Source organism: Ischnura elegans, chromosome 6 (genome assembly GCF_921293095.1).
Source record: "Ischnura elegans chromosome 6, ioIscEleg1.1, whole genome shotgun sequence".
Lineage (NCBI taxonomy): Eukaryota > Metazoa > Arthropoda > Insecta > Odonata > Coenagrionidae > Ischnura > Ischnura elegans.
In genome coordinates, this window is record NC_060251.1 from 50227394 (window position 1) to 50241411 (window position 14018).

Below are 14018 nucleotides of genomic sequence, written 5' to 3' on the forward strand. Positions count from 1 at the left end.
AATCCAGTTTGGGTATTATAGGCTCCTTCTCCTAGAGGGTAAGCGTCGGACGACCAGCCTCGTAGTTGAAGCTAATGAAAATTTAGAGAAACTCTTCACGCTTGCACCGGGTTGATTTCTCCATAGTTCCCGGCGTATCGTCAGATTAACTTTCTAATGAAACATCAGTAGCTAGAGATATTTTAACCCGTAGTAAAACCTGTGAAAAATTTATCCATACCATCCGCCAAGTAAACCTGAAATAATACATTGACAAAATTTACATACCTTTGTAATTTTTCAAAATTAATATCTTTCAGATTCCAAAAGGGTAATAATGTATTCATATAATTTCGTTAATTAATTCTTCAGTTACTCATTACTTCGCATAAATTTACTACAGTAAGAATTTCTTGTCCAATTTAACTACATTTCGCAATAAAGCATTGACATTCTTGGGCACTTTCTTACCATCGTTTGGAGAAATAATGAATTAGGAAAAATTGGCCAACCTGTTGAGGAATTTTTCCATGAATTTAACGTCAAAATTCGAAACAACTAGGTCTGATTGCGACGAAATATTCAAATTTGAGGGGTTTCTGATAATCAATTACACAGAAAACCCTTTCTTAAATCACAAGTGAGTGGTACTTCAGGTGCTACGCAGTGCCCTCAATTCCTATGACCCTCACCTGTTTTTGCGATTATGAATCTTGGGTTTATGTCCACTCTCTCTACATCCTCGAGAATCATAAATTATCTTGTTCGTTTCGCTTCTTTGCCAGAATAATAATGAATACTCACATGAGGTATTTCAATCAGTGAGAGCAAAATCCTAGACGCAACAAGCTAAGGAAGCGAGTGTATACCTCAGTTTGAGATGGCGAGGCAAGAACAATATATCTGATATCCACTATAAATATTTTCCATTTCTAAATGGCATCGAATTATACATATCAGGATAAGTTTGACATCAAATAGTGGATCATTAACTTATTTTGAGAGTCATCATCATCATCACTGGTCAAAAATCCCAAGGTTGGTTTGAAGCTCTCCACTCAATTCTTCTATCAGCTAATCGTTTCACACCTATATATTTATTCTCTTCCTCATCCTTCTTTACCTCTTCCATACATTTTACTCGAGGTGTTCCTTTTCCGTTCTTGCCATATTCTTGTCATCCAACGATTGTCTTCATCAGGCCATCATGTCCCAAGATGTAGCCTATAAGGTTGTTCCGTCTTCTTATTAAGATTTTCATCCGGCTTATCTTAATAAGACGGAACGATTCTCTTACGATTCTTATGCCATAGGACTTAGAAGTTGAGTCATTTTGAGATTACACCTCCGGATGTCCCATTCGGATAGCCTTCTCTCCTCAGGTCAAACGGAGTTACGCACCACCAAGGGCAAAAGCTTCAAACAAATAGGAACACGAATCTATCGAAGAAGAAATTTTCTTTCATGATTCAATCTCTCGAAAGCTTGAAAAAGTATCTTTGTTATTTAATCTTTGTTCACAGCTCAGTTTGACTTAATTGGCCATTATCATGGAGTTGAATACTCATATGTTGGTTTAAAAAAACTTGAAATGGCGTAACAGAAGCTATTATTTGAAGAGATCTCCTATTTCTCGTGTAATTTACCATAAGCAAGAGAGCTATTTCTCTCTTTCGAGAAACATGGCAATCATTGTAAGTTATCTGACATCTATTTCACGAATGATACTCGGTGTGTGCTATGACTGAGGGAATATGCCATCAAATGGTCTCATGCGCAATAATTAAATTAATGCTAAGTCAAGTTATTCTAATCGGTTCTCATGGCTTGTTGTAAAGGGAAGCGACTGACAGTTTAAGTCACATGAGCCAAAATAGAAGGATAGGGTAAGAGGATCGGAGAAAACTCGGAGTCGGCATAAGCCAGCTCTGAAAGAAAGACGCCGAGGAAAACATAGTTTAACGTCCTATCCTTAAGAAAACGCACTGCACCTGAGGCGCCATCCACACATCACCCAACCGGGAATCGGGCTTCCTACGAAAAATCTTCACTACGACCGTGATTAGAACACAGGCCTCCAGGATGGGGTGACAACTCTCCAGCTATCACATTAAATAAATCCCCAAATAAAAGGGACCTCGTTCTTGTCCTAAAAATCGATGTCATTCAAACATTGAGGGACGAATGAAACCAATATGATAACGAAACAATAACAACTATTTACACCCCTGTCCCTATCAAAAAATCCATACGAAAAAATACTGATATCTCAGAGCAAAACTACACGAAAATGTGTTTACACTGAAGAATATATTAACATAATTTAGGCCCCAAATATCATCATCATGGTACCACTAATACAAAGTCGTTCAGTGTGCATCTATTAATTACGTCATTATAGTGCATTTATTTTATATCAACAGGTGCATATCAACGGCTTATTAACTTAGGAGTGATTTTTACTTTCACAAGGAAAGGGAGGTTTATACTTCGCTTGTATCAATCTACATCATTAATGGAACTGACGAAGGTGTTTAAGATATTTCACACTATTTTATAACCAATGATGAAGGCTACTCTGAATACATCCGGAGGATGTGTGAGAAGAAAATAATGATATTTGAATTATGTTAATGCCACGAGAGCCTTGGCTCAATGCGGGAGTAAGATCCCAAAACTACCCTTAATTGGTTTTAACTGATGAAAGTAGAAATTAAATTTTACCGAAATAGCCAGCTATTGCCACTAATACCATAAATTTGGAAATCGTGACGTTAATTACACTATAGTGAAGAAATGATGGATCTGAAATTAACACAGGAAACGTCGTGATGATTATTTGTACACGTTTTCACGGAGAGGTTTTTGGTCTCACATATTAGCACTGGCTTTCTTCTATGTGTAACATTTTGATTCTAGTTTAACATAAAACGTAAATAGAATTTTTGTGGCATAGCAAAAGTGAGAATATGTTAGTTTAGCTTTATTCAAAGGAGTCACTTTTTCAATATACTCGCTGAAAGTCTGTTCAGTCGCGTAAGTAGACACATTTTAATTCTATCGACTCCTACACCCTATAATTTTTATTTTTATTCAGCCTTTTTTGATTGAGGAATAAAATCTACTATATTATAAGTCAAGTGACATAAGTGCACGCCAAATGATAACAAAAAATTTGTCCAAGTTTAATGTTTCTACTTCTGAATACACCTATTGGCATGTTATAAAAAAACTAAATTTTTAGAGCTTTCATCCGTAATTTCATGGATAAAGCTCAAGTCACCTTTTGGTTATCTTTGTTTACTACTTTAGATTTTTGTTTACTCTCAGCACGAATTGCACTTCCGTGACGTCATACGCAGAAAGGGTCTCATTTTGGCGACGTAAACGACCTTACTTGTATGAGCAGTACCATGGTTATCGTACACCAGCCCACTTAGGGACCATTCGCCTTGACTCTGCTAGTCGGAACGAATACCGGAATTGGTATTGCTTAATTTTTCTAATTAACGAGATCTTTGATAGTAATAAAATGTTACTTTGCAGAGCAAACAGAACGGTAATCGTTGACCTCTACGAGTTTATCTATATTGTTTTAAATAAATTTGTCTATCAACTGCTTGACTCCAGTTATGTTGAAGGAGAGTATGGATTTCCACCACTGATCCCACAATAATACAAGGCTCTAGAGAATTATGTCTTACAGTATTTCCTTCTTTGAACAATATAAATTCATAATGCTCAATACGACAGAAAAGCCTTATTTTTCAGCAATAATAAAGACAGACCAATTGTAACAGCGAATGCACAAATGCGTGTGTGAGACCAGGAAAAATTTCCCCTCTTATCAACTCTATCAGTTATATTGGATTTGGTAAAGGATTATACGCATCACAGAGCACATTTAAATTTCCGCATAGGATAGGGTTAAATTTGATATATTTTGAACCTGCTGCGCGAGCGAGGGTGGAAATTTCCCCTGGACCGGGAATCGAACACGGACGTAAATTGCCAAGAAAATCTTATTAGTCTGCGGAGCGGTCCGAGAAGTCATGGCATGTGGTTCAATTCCCGGGCCAGGGATTTTTTTCGTAGCAATGGAGAAGCTCAAAATTAGCTAACTATTGATAAAATTGCTTACTTCACCCAGCTCCCAGCGAATTATCACTAATTCTACTCCCCACAGATGATATCCGGATCAATAGAAAAACCCATCTCGGAGATATTTTTCCAATTCTAAATCTTTCAAATTCCGACAATTTCATAGTAAAGTCGGCCTCCTTGATTTCATTGATGGCTTTCTCGATGTAAACATTAAAAATTACGAGGGACAGCACACACCCTTGTCTCACTCCTTTTCCTACTCCTGCTTACGCACGCCCATTCACCTATAGAACCACAGGTCTAGGTGGGGCGACAGTATTTAACTGCTCGCCTTATCACCATCATCTTCCCTTGTCAACAATCCTAAGATTGGTTTGACGCAGCTCTTCACTAAATTCTCCGATCGGCTGATCTTTTCACACGTATTTCTTTTTCATATCCGTCTTTACCTGTTCCATATATTTTATTCAAGGTCTTCCTTTTCCGTTCTTCCCATCTACTTGTCCCTCGACGATTCACTTCATCAGGCCATCATGTCGCAATATATGGCCTATAAAGTTATTCCGTCTTCTTATCAAAGTTTTATTGAGGCTTCTCTCCTCGCCTACTCTTCTTAGAACTTCATCATTACTAATTCGGTCGATCCATTTGATCCTCATCATTCTTCTGTAGCACCACATTTCGAACGCCTCTATCCTTGATTCCTCCGCGGCTGTCATTGCCCATGCCTTAATTCCGTAGAGAAGCATATTCCGTAAGTTCTGATAAACCGTTTCCTTACGTCTACGCATAAATTTCCCGCTGTCAGTAGATCTTTCTTTTTGATGGCATCTTCTCTTAGCCTGGGATATTCTGCTGATAATTTATCTCTTACTTCTCCCATTGCTAGTTAATATTAGAAAAAAAAACATAATTGAGTGCCCTTATTTGAAATACTAATCCTAAACTGACTTAAAATCCCACCAAAGGTATGATGCATTTTCACAACTGAACTAAGATAATAGTTCCGACAAGAATTAAAACGATTGAGCTAGTAAATATGACAAAGGAATATAAACTGACTCAAATACACACCAGAGACCAATAATACTGTAAGGGCTGGTTTGTTGAAAAATTAGCAATAAATTAACCCCAGAGACCACTTAACGTAACATGCCAAAACCCATATGCCTCTATCCTTGATTTCTACGCGGCTGTCATTTTCCATGCCTCACTTCCGTAAGGAAGCATTCTCCGTAAGTTCTGATAAACCGTTTCCTTCCTTCTATGTTTAAATTTTCCGCCGTAAGTATACGTTTCTTTTAAACAGCTCGCCTACAGTCCTCATATCCTTCACGCCACGCCTATCCCGAGTCTGAGCCTTGGGACCCTATTTCCCGTGGTGGGAGCCGTTTCAGAGTGCGAGGAAGAAGACGGATCCTTCCCTCTTCCTTCGTTTGGCAAACGGGGGTTGGAAAGGAAATGAGAGTGAGACCGTGGAGTTGTTGCAAGAGTGAGAGAGAGTGAGACAGGAGAAAGAGTCAGGTCCTTCCGTACACCCCGACGCTTTCTTAACATGCGTGCGACTGCGTTCCAAGCCACGATAACACACCGACAAAACATACGCCTCGCCATTCAAACGCTCGGAGGAGGAGATGTGGGAAAGAAAAGAGAAAAAATTTCGTGAGGGAAAGACAAGCGGAGAAATACACGGCAACTCACTTCTTTTATTGGTTTACCTTCGGGGAGAATCACTATGCGGGGGAGGAGGTGTTGGCAAGTGGGGGACCTTAATCTTCCCGCGGCGGTTTAAGTAGAGAGAAAAAAAAGTCAAGACGAAAGGTAGAAAATAGTCGTCGCTCAGAAATCTGAGCACTACGCCAAAAAATCTTTTATTTTTCCTTTGCCAGACGGCATGTTCTCAAACACTGCCAATTGTGAGTATTATAGCCGCGTTAGAGTTATATGAGCCGCGTGCGAATATTACAAGAGCAACGCATTGGGTCCATTCATTTTAAATACATGTTTCCACGATACGTGGACGGAGGGATACAGTCCGAAAAACCTAAAATATAGTAGTTCTCATCACGTCAAACAACTACCAAATATTGAAGGGCATCCACTACCTCAGATAGGGATTCAATTCATCTTTTAAGGCTATTTAGAAATGCTAAAAAAAATGAGAATTCGTTCTCCAAGGAAAAATGCTTTGTTTCAAATGGGGGAAGGCTTACAGCAAATAGAAATCGTGGGATATTTTTTTAAGAGAGCTCTAAATAAAAAAACGAGGGGGTCTGAAACCAAATACCCACCACCGTATAAACACATTTCAAAAACATAAAATTAATCATCGTCCCAGCTTCCCCCATCCCTCCTGGCTAGTCATGGTCTATAAAAATAATTCCCGACACCCACTAATAAAGGTTTATATTAAACCTTTCTCCTGAGCCCTCCACTTGAAGCCCACTCAACATTACTCATTCATGCAGGGTTAATAAATAACAGGATGCGTTAAATCTAAACCAATGGCGTGTGGAATAGCAATGACGTCACCGGGCGGAGAGAGGCGAGTATTGATCCGTTAGTGGCGCTGGTGTCGGTGAATGGAGGAGGCGCAGGAGGGGAGGGAGGGGTCGGAGGGGAGGGAGCGAGGAAAGTAGAGAGGGATAGAGAAGAAGAGAGAGGGGAACGGAGGAAGATAGGGAGACGCGGAGAGGAAGAGATGCAGAGAGGGATAGGGAGACAGAATAGGTGGGGGATAGGTTATCGCAAATCGGTCGTACGCGGAGGGGGTGGGGTGGAGGTTCAAGAAATGGGGTGAAGTTAAGGGGATAGAAGATACCACTTCGTGAACTCCGCTCGTAATATTTTTAGATGGATAAACATATTTTAAGCTATTTTTCTGTTCTCGAGTTTTTGGTCAATGGAGATAGCTCCTACTCCAAGTATAATATTTCATAATTTTTTATAACACAGCAGATTCATCAAGCGTATCCTTTGATTTTGCTAACCCACCGTTGTTCATTTGAGTTGGTCGTTCAAATTTCATTAAGTTAACTCATTTTTGCACCGACTAGGCTGAAATTTTATTGTCTTCGTTCCTCAGTGGCTTTCAACGGCAAATACGGAAAAATATTACAAAAATAAATAATGGCATTACAGCAACTCCACGGCCGACGTATCGGTATACTTTTTAAAAATCTTCAGCGCTATATTTCGATTGAAATGGTTGCTCGTGTTCCTACAATGCGCGACTCTATGAAGCATACTGGGAGCGAGGTGACCCAATGGTTAGAGCATTGAGCTCTTGATTAAAGGGTCCAGGGCCTAGATATGAATGAAGCCTTTGAACTCCCTCAAACAAAAATATTCGAAAAACGAAGTGGCAAAGGAACCCTACCCTGAAAATGTGAAAAGCTCCACGCCGTTGACTTATTCCAGGGTGAGCTCTACCTTCACCTACCCAAACCAACCTTCGGATAGAAACTCTCAGTGAGTGATGAAGCACGTACTCTCAAGTACGAATTACTGCGCTGAGGCGATACAACCAAAACTTATTTTTATGCGAGAAAAATTCAAGTCACAATATAATGCATCATTAAACAAATTATAATCTCTAGATATACACCACTCTGTTTTCTGCATCCAAATTTTAGCATGAAAAACCAAGGACCTGTATTGCAAACGCTGAAGAAGTAGATTACGCAATTCACCGTCTCGACACAATCGTCTTTCCTAGAATAGGTGGGGTTTAAGAGTATGCAGAGCGAAAGAATTAAAGAATTTATTTGGACACAATGCTCAGCTACTTTTTTATATTTTGAATCGTTTCATTTTTTTCTTCTTAAACTGCAAGTTAAAAGGAAGGTCACGCCCAACCACAACATATTTATGTAACGTTTCTAGAAATGCATTTTACGGGTGGAGTAGAGCTAAACACAGACAGAAAAAACTACCGAGTTTCACATATTTAGGGCTGAAACGTTAATTCCTTCCTCTAGGCCGTCTCGAGCAACGAAGATTTCTACTGGCGTCTCCGAATTCTTTACCTGAGATTGGAACCTGTGATCCTTAGAGTCAGAAACCATAAGCAATATCCACCAGACTACCACAATCCTGTACCGGTAGTATTTATTTTTTCTTTCTTGAGCCGCTACCAAAAGATTTAAGGTACCAGCTACCAACACTTTTATCTTACGGTGCAAGAGGTGGAAGGCGATTTTATGCGATAGCTTCAGCGCTAGATGCCGAATCCAGTGAATTCAGGTAAGAATACCTTATACCTTAAGCACGAAGCCAGATATTTTGGGTAGTGTTAGCTATAGGGAAATGCCCTCCCTGTCTGGTTTTGAAATATGAACGCTCAATAAGAGTTAAGATCAAGCATTAATTTTATTAATGCTTCATTTTCACACTTAAGGTTCCCATTTTATACTGGATCTCGAATACTTGAGCTAAGAAATCAAACTTCCATTCACAAGCCGATTCGATACGCAGGTTTCAGCGGTATATTTCCATTATTTAGGGCTTTAATATGCCCATTGCCCAGGGGTGGCCAGAGATCAATGGTCACGTGGATATAAATTGTGAGAGGTTATTGTAATCTGAAGAAATTCGTTATTACGCTCATAAAAGTAAACTTTTCTCCTCATTGCCATTCATTGTTCTATCTCTACTTCGGAAATGGATATCCCCAAATATGCCATGGATAAGGAAATGCATGGGAAACTTTGTCAGACGCATGCAATTTAATTTATATGCAAACTTTCTTTCCTTGTGACTGCAGTGTATGTCTCAACATTTTAATGTTGTGATAAAATCCAATAAATTCCAAGGAATTGATGCCGCAATAGTCAACTTACAGTCCCCTTCCCCGATATGTGGCTGCCGATTCGGGAAATATTAATTTAAACCTCGAACATTCAATAAGGAAAAATATAGAAAGTGCTCTACAGGTTTCACTCCGTAATGGTTAGAGAAGGATAGCTTACATGACAGGTCTCGAAAATAATATTTCTAACACACAGCCGTTGGATAGGGCGTAAAACTAGGAACCTCTCACTACTTTGCCTATGAATGGTTTTATCCTGATGTAAAATTTCTATCCGTCTTCTGGAGCACTCACGTTAATCAACCCTGAATAAACGAACATACCTATAATTTCTACCAAACATTACGTCAGATACATATCGACTCGGGTGATGACTGCCAAATTCATCAACTATCAATTGGAACCCTATGTTTTCTACAATTTTAGAGATAATAAGGGTATGGTACGGTAAAAACTGCTCGGGTAATCCTCTGAATCATAAGCTCCATCACTGATGAGACTTTTCCCAAAACTAATTCCGAGCCAGTCAAGGCTGAGCCAAAGGCGTTCATCGAAACGTGAGCTATGGAGTTTCAAGAGAGACCCGGTGAAAGAACTGAGTAGCCTACTCGTCGGAAAAACAGAAGTTTACATGATTAAGAGGATAGGATCCCCTAATGATTTCCTTCCATCATGCCAGATCTTACGCTTGCTGAGCAAAATCATGGTCACAAATGGAAGCGGCAGTTAGCGCCAACAGCGGTTAGATTTATAACTATGATCGGCTGGCTACGGTTGTCGATTTGCGCGGGGTTTTAGCAATGATTGAAACGCTAGATAAAGTTTCTTTTACACGTTTAATTTTGTTTGTGAACGTCGGTAAAGATAATCTCTTCGTTAGTCATGTTCATTATGGACATAATTCACAATAAAAAACTACTAATTATGCTAATTACCCATATACCGTGCGGAAAGTTAGTGTTCCTCATCATTGCCAACCAATAAAGAGATAGGATGGATTCTAAGTTTAACGAAGCGATTTTTCTTCAAGACATTGATAGGAAATTCAAGAAAAATTCATTATTAAGGACTAAATTTTAATTTTACGATAAGCTATATCGTCATAATACACAATTTTGACCATTCAAATTATTTATAATGACATATGATGATAAACAATGTGCGTGAGATATTACCTAAGCAACATGAACATATAAATTAGTGAAGTATTATCTAAATCACAATAAATTACTTTAGATTTTATATTTTCTTGTCGTGCTTAGAAAGGATGCGAATAAAATAGCAGGGACTCATAGTGGTCTTAAAGGATGTATGTAATACCTGCAATTGAGTTCTTAAATGAAAAATCACATTAATATAAAAACCTTATTTTGAGTTCTTAAATGTAAAATCACATTAATATAAAAACGTTATTTAAAAACTTAAGTTAAATACGATAGTGAATATATAAATAAAAATTCGAAAAGAATTTCTAACATATGATAGCTGAATCGTGTTGCCCACCATACATTGACGACGCTCGGTGATATAGTTTTTAATTAATAAGCTCAGCAAATATATTTATCCCTATAATTTGGGCGGCAAATTACCCCCTCTGTCCTCTAGTGTTGTTTTTCAACTTAGGTAATACTAAACCAAAATTTAAAAAACTAGAGATAGCCATTACAGTATCAGCTTGATTTATAGGCATCCCGAGGATCATACTCACGGTCCGATGCGTCGATTTGTGGTAGGCAGACTTGAAACACATTTACGATGATAATAAAGTGGAGCGAGGAATCGTCGGGTTGCAAGGCAGGAAACGTCAGAAATGTCTTTATACCAGATCCATCTCATCATTCCGGATCGAAAGCCATAAATATTTTAAAGTAATCCGAGAGATAAGTTGTCGTTTTATTCCAATGAAAAGGACGAGGAAAAATGCGCAAAAATAAATGCGAGTGAAGTTTATGACGAATGTTTTCTCCACTCTCGGATGATGAGTTTGACATAGTTTGGTACTGGGCGAGGCTAACGTGAGATTTTCAGCCTGGCCTGAATGCAGGCACGTAGCCAGGGGGGTCTTCGGGGGATTCAGCCTCCCCTACCCAGCATTATTTTCCCTTTTTGGCGACTGCCCGCAATGAATCCCCTTATGATATACAATTAGCTCAGGGGCACTTATTCCCTGACTTTCTTTCGACTACTGAAAGTTGTGGGCAGGGGTGGATGCAAAATTAAATTTTGGGGGGGTCATGACCTACGTCCGGGAAGTATGGAAAACGCCCCAGGAGAGAGGGGAGTTTTTACAGTAGGAATTGCTACGCTCTACGATAAATACAACTCAAACTTCTCTCATGTTTGGGACTTGTGGTCATACATTGAACATATAGGTTATTAGTATTGCATTGTGTATTATACACTCCCTTTCCTCCTTTTCTAGAATGCAAAAACTATTAAACTAATGACAATATTTTAAAAAATGATCACAATTGGGGGTTCATGACCCCCATAACCCCCCCTAAATTTGCCCCAGGTTGTGCGCCGATAACAGTCTCTCACATCTAAAATTTTCTCAAATGGGATAACATACGTACTGCTGCAAGAGCCCTAAACTTCAAAAGGTTTTGACTTTTGATTATCCTGGCTGGGGGATCGGGTTGGTGTGGTGGCTAGAGTGTTGGCTTCCCACCCGATGGGCCCGGGTTCAAATCCCGGCAGCGGCAGAGAATTTTCAGAGACTGCCCGATCCCTGCTTGAATGTTGTGTGGAGGACATTTCAAGCGCAACACTCCGTCCGTCGGATGGGACGTTAAGCCGTGGTCCCCTTGGTGCCTTTCGTTAAATAGCAGGCTAATGCCGACGCTGGGTTTCTCTCCACCCTTTCTTCCATACCCTTCCCTCATGGCGCAAATGACCTCAGTTGTCGGTCGCCTCCTCCAAATACCATACCTTGATAAACCTGGCGTATTTCGGGAATACGCCCATGGAGACCAACCCAAAACAATTACGGCTGTTCCAATATAAACCAATGATCACTTTTAATTTCATTATTACGCAAAGGAAATTTATAGTTGAATTTATTTTTGGTTTTCCATTTTGTAGGAATTGACAACAAATATCACTGTAGACAAAACGTGTACCACCAAAACCTGCCATACTAGACATCGCTGTTTCGAGTTCCGCCTGGCAGTGACACCGTAGAAGAGTGCCCTAGTCCCCACTTACAGTACCGGCCTCCAAATTTTCGGTTTAGTAATTTTAATGCTCGTAAACCCCACAGAGGAAAATTCTTAGGTAATTACAACAGGGAAAACCTATTTTCCTTAATTCGAACCCGAATCTGAATCGACTCCCATGATTCGTAATACATGGCACAAATTTGAAAAACCAGGATTCGAATCCCGGTAAAGTTTAATATTTCTTTTCATTTTTCCGTGGTTACATATATTCGAAATGAATTCCTTAGCTACTTAAATAATAAGATCGAGAAAGATGACGCGATTTCACAGGTATTTTATGCAGGGAAATTTTAACCTTATATACAATTTGTATTTCAAAGGGATGGAGTTGCAGGGGATGTGTAAAGACATAATATTACACCATTTTGTTAAACGTTTTGCCAATATATATCATCTAATTTCAATGCTACTACGAGAAAAATAACATTAAGATAAGTAGACATTCCTCGAATAACTAGGATTTAATTCGCACACTTTTTGGCGATTCCATGCCATAATTATATCAACAAAACATTATAACCTACGACGCGACAGATGAGTACGACGTGAAATAAAGAGAAAACTCAGCCATTAAAGTCCATTACTAGGAATAATTACATCATTTCATGGATATCTTTCAATATGATTTTTCATGTTACTCAGTTTTTTTTAGAAATATACTTTTTTACGCTATTCATCATACGCCCGGTCAGAATACCAGAATTTGGGTGTAATTTTCAAGATAATCCCGATCCATATTTAGGCACGTAATATACAATATCATCGACAACAATCATCTATTACTCTTTTAAAATTTCTTCGCTATAGAGAGTTATGGCTAAAATTTCTGATGTTGGGCGAAAGATTACTACCCTCTTGTAGGTACTTAGCGTAGGTTTAAAAGAATGCAGGATGGGCTCCACTCCATTCTCTCCAATCATTACAAATTCAGTAGCCGGGATACCTTCAATCACCTCAACCAAAAACCCAATCATTACCTCTAAGTTGCAAAAATATGATAATGGGTACTAATATTGTACTTATACCTGTTTAGCGTCAGAATTTTAAAAATAACTTCAAATCCCATAGAAGTTCAATTCATACACCGACTCCAACTCAAGTTCCACCCAATCGTTGGGCTTTTTCTCTATACCAGTTCTGAGTACGATGGTCCTTCCTAGCTTTGCTTCCAGCACGATAAGCGAATCATTTCAGAGTGAAAAGTTGTGGGAGAGAATTTGAAAAAGGTTACTAAAAATGTAGCAGTGATGCATTCATGTTCTTAAGTAATCAATCAATAATAAGTCAATTTTTCCTCAGTATAAAGAAGGCTTTCCAAATACAAAAATAAACATTATATTTCATAAGAAGGTATATGAAATTCAGGGGTCGCCATTCCGGTCTACTAAGTAGTCACGCAACATGACCAAACGTCCGGTAATTATGGCTATTAGTCATTTCCGAAGCGTTTATGCCCAGATTACAGAAATATCTTTGGTTTAAAGGGAAATCAAGGCCTTATTGCTTTTAGACAGTTATTAGGACTGACTTAAGTAAATTTTAGGTGTATACCGTAAGGGTTAATGCAACCTGCGAGAACACACTGCTGTAAAACATATTAATTCATCAATTTATCATGGAATTTGAAGAAAAAAACGTCAATGGTCCAATAAAAAGAGTAGATATTAGCCTTTCCCCGCATTTAACACAGAATAGGGATTCCTCAAAAACATTTCGTGGTAATTGTTTCACATTTTAAATCAAGATCGTAGTAGCTCTTGAAATATTTTGTAATAAAAGTGATTGGAAAACACAACTACAAGGAAGTTGTAATAGGCTATATATTGGCTTAATTCACAGCATGGTCGTATTTTAACCAGACGATTTTTCAAACTTAATTAATCGCAATTTATTGACTATCCTTC